At 44.1% G+C, this 5,544-nt stretch overlaps 1 pseudogene; it reads right to left on the bottom strand.

Moving 5' to 3' along the window:
- Positions 1–4,443: 4,443 nt before the first annotated feature.
- LOC123656153 lies at positions 4,444–5,001 on the bottom strand (annotated as a pseudogene).
- Between the last annotated feature and the right edge of the window lie 543 nt (positions 5,002–5,544).

Raw genomic sequence — 5,544 nt, forward strand, 5'->3', positions numbered from 1 at the left:
TAAAAAATATTATAAATATTTATCATGTCTTATTTTTATCATAACAGCATAACAGTTAGGATATTTTTTTTTATATTATCTCATCTGTTATGCTACGAAAAGAGATACATTATTTCGATTTTGGAATATTTTTATTTTATTAATCGTTGTAGCGTAATATTTTATAGATTGCTTTCGTCAATGAATTGGCTCTCTAATATCATATCATATATTATATTGATACATTTAGGTTAACACACAAATTGTATATCGCACTGTGAGGATTTATGGGTAAAACTTGAACTGCTAAATACCAATGGTCAAACTGATTATCTGTACATTTACACCGTTTATATTCTCCCTCCGGTCTGGAAACATATCTTGGAACACTTCATTTTAAATACAAATCATATAATTGATAAACTTAGCTCCTTTAACATAATCGTTCTTGGGGATTTTAACTTGGGTGGTCTGTGTTGGAACTAGACGACTGGCCCTGCACTGACTCCGATAACAACGAATAATTTGTTGAATAACATGATTACCCCCGATTATGTTTCCGAGTAAAGAGGGTAACCTCGAGGCCATAGGTTCATAATCTAAACTATAAATTGTATTTGAATAGCCTGGAAACAACTTTGTCTTCAAACCCTAAACTTTTTTGGAGCTTTATCAAGCGCAAAAAGGGTAAGTCAATTTCCTATCCTGCCACGATGTCCTTAGATGGCGAAGTGGCTTCTTCCGAACCTGGACAGATATAATATCATAAATAACGGTTCGTTATTAAACAGGTTTGTTATTTTTGTTAGCGTCCTGTCGTGTTGGCGCATTGGCGTGTTGGCGTATTGGACTGTTGGCGTGTTGGCGTATTGGCATATTGGCGTGTTGGCGTATTGGCGTGTTGGCGTATTGGCGTGTTGGCATGTTGGCATGTTGGCGTGTTGGACTGTTGGCGTGTTGGCGTATTGGCGTATTGGCATATTGGCGTATTGGCGTGTTGGCGTATTGGCGTGTTGGCGTGTTGGCGTGTTGGCGTGTTGGCGTGTTGGCGTGTTGGCGTATTGGCGTGTTGGCATGTTGGCGTGTTGGACTGTTGGCGTGTTGGCGTATTGGCGTATTGGCGTGTTGGCGTGTTGGCGTGTTGGCGTGTTGGCGGGTTGGCGTATTGGCGTATTGGTGTGTTGGCGTATTGGCGTACTGGCGTATTGGCGTGTTGGCGTGTTGGCTTATTGGCGTGTTGGCGTATTGGCGTATTGGCGTATTGGCGTGTTGGCGTGTTGGCGTGTTGGCGTGTTGGCGTGTTGGCGGGTTGGCGTATTGGCGTATTGGCGTATTGGTGTGTTGGCGTATTGGCGTACTGGCATATCGGCGTGTTGGCGTGTTGGCTTATTGGCGTGTTGGCGTATTGGCGTATTGGCGTGTTGGCGTGTTGGCGTGTTGGCGTATTGGCGTGTTGGCGTGTTGGCGTATTGGCGTGTTGGCGTGTAGGCGTATTGGCGTATTGGCGTGTTGGCGTATTGGCGTGTTGGCATGTTGGCATGTTGGCGTGTTGGACTGTTGGCGTGTTGGCGTATTGGCGTATTGGCATATTGGCGTATTGGCGTGTTCGCGTATTGGTGTGTTGGCGTGTTGGCGTGTTGGCGTATTGGCTTATTGGCGTGTTGGCGTATTGGCGTGTTGGCGTATTGGCGTGTTGGCATGTTGGCGTGTTGGACTGTTGGCGAGTTGGCGTATTGGCGTATTGGCATATTGGCGTGTTGGCGTATTGGCGTGTTGGCGTGTTGGCGTATTGGCGTGTTTGCGTGTTGGCGTATTGGCGTATTGGCGTGTTGGCGTATTGGCGTGTTGGCATGTTGGCGTGTTGGCATGTTGGCGTGTTGGACTGTTGGCGTGTTGGCGTATTGGCGTATTGGCATATTGGCGTGTTGGCGTATTGGCGTGTTAGCGTGTTGGCGTGTTTGCGTGTTGGCGTATTGGCGCATTGGCGTATTGGCGTGTTGGCGTATTGGCGTGTTGGCGTGTTGGCGCATTGGCGTATTGGCGTGTTGACGTGTTGGCGTATTGGCGTGTTGGCGTGTTGGAGTTTTGGCATGTTGGCGTGTTGGCGTATTAGCGTGTTTAAGTTAAGCGGACAATAAAAACAATGTCGATGTTTCTGATTTTAGTAATTTTCCAATATGCAAAACTAATGAATGAAAACTATTGCTAACGGGCGTCAGATGTAGCTCGGATGACGACCACTGACTACTGCGCTCAGTCAGGCGTTATATACATTATATAGTTTATATGTAGAAAGCCTGGAGAAAGGTGGCGGGATAAACATCCATGATGATGATGATGAACACATAATCGACTATCTGTTTAAGCGTTATATCAAGTCAGTCAGTCAGTCCACTGTTGGAAAAAGGGCTCACTGAGTTCGCGCAAGACATCCCGTTTTTCCACAAAATAGCAATATATTTATATATAATTACTAGCTGTGCCTGCGGCTTCGCCAGCGTTTAAATCAGTGAGTCACAAAGTTTTCCCGGCAAACTTCCAGTGAAACTGAAAATCTCATCAAAATCGGCTTAGTCGTTCCGTAAACCTTCCTCTTGAAGCCCTCTCTCCATTGGTAAAACCGCATGAAAAGCCGTTCAGTAAATTTTGAGGGAATCGATCACATACACTTTTGGGGACTTATTGTTATAATACACTAACTGTTGCCCGCGACTACGTTCGCGTGGTTATGAAGATATGCATTACTATCAAGATGTTTAAGCAAATTATTTTTTTATTTCAGTCACTTGAAATGCTTATCACGCTGAGTAATTTTTTAAAAGGCACAATTTAGTATAATTTATTAGTTATTTTTATAAAACCTCTCTATACACCACATTTTTAGTTTTATTTTCAGGCTGCAGTATAATAACCTAGCAGGCGAACTTATAGCTGCTGTATATGTTTCATACAAACTATCAACCCCAACCAAACGCCCTTAGCAGTGGAATATCCACAAATCCGTTCTTAGCGGACGTTTACTGACTATAATCTACCTCCCTGCTAAATTTCATCTTTGTCCATCCTGGATGGATGGACCATCCAGCGGTTTTTGAGTTCTCGTGATGAGTGAGTCAGTGACCTTTCTCTTTTATATATATAGATTACGATGCATTATTTGGACATCTTCTCACCATCTATAGATCATACATTTTAAATTTCAAGTCTCTTACTTTAAAAACATGGACCTTTCATACAAACTTCCGACCCCCGTTTTATCCTCTTAGGTGTCGAGTTTCGTAAAATTCGTTCTTAGCGGATGTTTACGTCCTATACAAAACCTACCATTCCCTGATTTGACCCTAAAAGGGAGTTGATTTCTAAAGATACATTATTTAGACACCTTCTCACCACTTCACACATCTCTTACTTCAAAAACATAGGATTTCCATACAAACTCCCAACCACCCCCTTAGGGGTCGAGTTTCGTAAAATCCGTTCTTAGCGGATGTCTACGTCCTATAAGGAGCCTACCTGCCAAATTTTAAGTTTGTAGGTATTATAGTTTTGGAGATTTCGTGATGAGTGTCCTTTCGCTTTAATATATCGCACCTTCGATGGAACAAGGGCGTATCTTACAAAAAATCGTAAAATGAGTTAAATATGCAAAAATGCCCAAAAAACACTCTAGTATCTAGTGGGACAAAGACTCCCATTAGATTCACTTTAAAAGTGGCTACACGGCAATAGTGTCTTTGTCATTTTGGATCGAATTGGTGGGCGTTTTGGCGCGACATCGTCTCATTGGTCAGTTGCGCCGTTGCCCCCGCGCGCATTGTTTTTATCTTGGAGCGCCAAAGCCGCGAAGGTAAATATGCCTTTTGATATTTGATATTCCTGGAGAGACAAAGTCATATTTAGCACATTTATGCCTTTTTCGTGAGCAAATGCTTGGAAAGACAAAGCCATTGCAACATTTGTGACTTTGTACTTCCAACATTTTTATTATTTTATAGTGTTATGAACAAATGTGGTGTTGTTATTCCAATACATGTTTTATAAAATAGGCATAAAAACAATTCATACTTTCTCATACCGAATTCCTTTCTAACTCTGAGTAGTTGATTACACTGTGACAAATATTTTTTTTTTTAATTTTAAAATGGTGTTGCTGTTTAAACTCTGAAGCTTTATTCTAAGTTATACAGTTAAATTTTCAGGGAAAAATGGGATCCCGAAGTCGAAAAGTTTTGATGATGTTAAATGATGACAAAGACATTCAGAATATCGAAGAAATGCATGTGCCACAAATTGATAGCATCCAAGCCACCTTCATTGAAGACCACCAAAATAAAAAAATCATCATCATCATCATCATCATACCAGCTCATGGACGCCCACTGCTGAGCATAAGCCTCCCCTAATGCTTTCGACGACGATCGGTCATGCGTTGGTTCTTTTTTTTGGCAGCGGGTCTTGAAGAACTTAGACACCACCGCACGGGCAATTTCCACCAGCCCGTCGTTGAGCTCGTCCACATTTACGCAGTCGGCCAAGGGACAGGCCAAAGCGATTTTGGAGTTCGATTTGAAAGCTCTCGGGGTTTTGAATCTGAGCAGGCGCAGGTCGGAGTGCAGACCCTATCAGCCGACCCCTCTCAAACTTGACATCGATATTCAATGTGCCTCGGACAAGTCGGTGATCACTTCCTGTTTTCACAGCATTGATCACTGAGACATCACTAAATATGTGCTTGTTCGTCGACATGATAAAGTCTATCTCGTTCCTGACAGTGCCGTCGGGACTCAACCAGGTCCATTTGCGCCGTTCCGGCTTCCTGAAGAAGGAGTTTATTATAAAGAGTCCCTCCTTCTCCATGAAGTCAGTCAGTAGCCAGTCCCGGGAGTTCCGTTGCTCGTATCCAAATTGCTCCACTCACAACTCATCACCGCATCGTCTGCTTAGCTTCGCATTGAAGTCCCCCATCACAGCAGTGTAGTGGCATGTAGAGCTATGTATGGCTGTAGAGATTTCCTCATACATAGCTTCCACTTCGTCATATGGATGTGTCCAGGTCGGTGCGTAAACCTTTATGACCTTTAGCGAATACCGCTTGGATATTCTGAGTATAAGGTACGCCACCCTGCTCGACACTCTCCTGACGACGTCGATATTGTTGACGAGAGCCTTGCGGACGAGGAACATGACACCACCCTGGGACTGTTGGTCGCCCTCCCGATAGTACAACAGGTTGCCAGACTTGAGACATTGAGTCCTCTCCCTCTCTTCGGACTTCAGATAAGCTTATAATATCGCGTCGGTCCGCAGCGTCCTAGCGTTATATGTTGCCAGGGCCAAGTGTCGTCGTTGGGTGTGGTGGCCTGGCTTCTGCCGGAGATTATAGCCTCCTGCCCCGCCGTTATCGTGGCCTCCACCGTAGCCAGGACTAGCGCGGCTGCCGGGGACTGGGGGACAATTTTTTGTCGTGTCTGCCATTTTTGGCGTAATCGCCACGCTTGCTAGGCTGTGCTTAGAAGGCGCTGCATACCCTTTAGTGGTTTTTCCTCTATCGCCTCTTACGATACC

Source organism: Melitaea cinxia, chromosome 9 (genome assembly GCF_905220565.1).
Source record: "Melitaea cinxia chromosome 9, ilMelCinx1.1, whole genome shotgun sequence".
NCBI lineage: Eukaryota > Metazoa > Arthropoda > Insecta > Lepidoptera > Nymphalidae > Melitaea > Melitaea cinxia.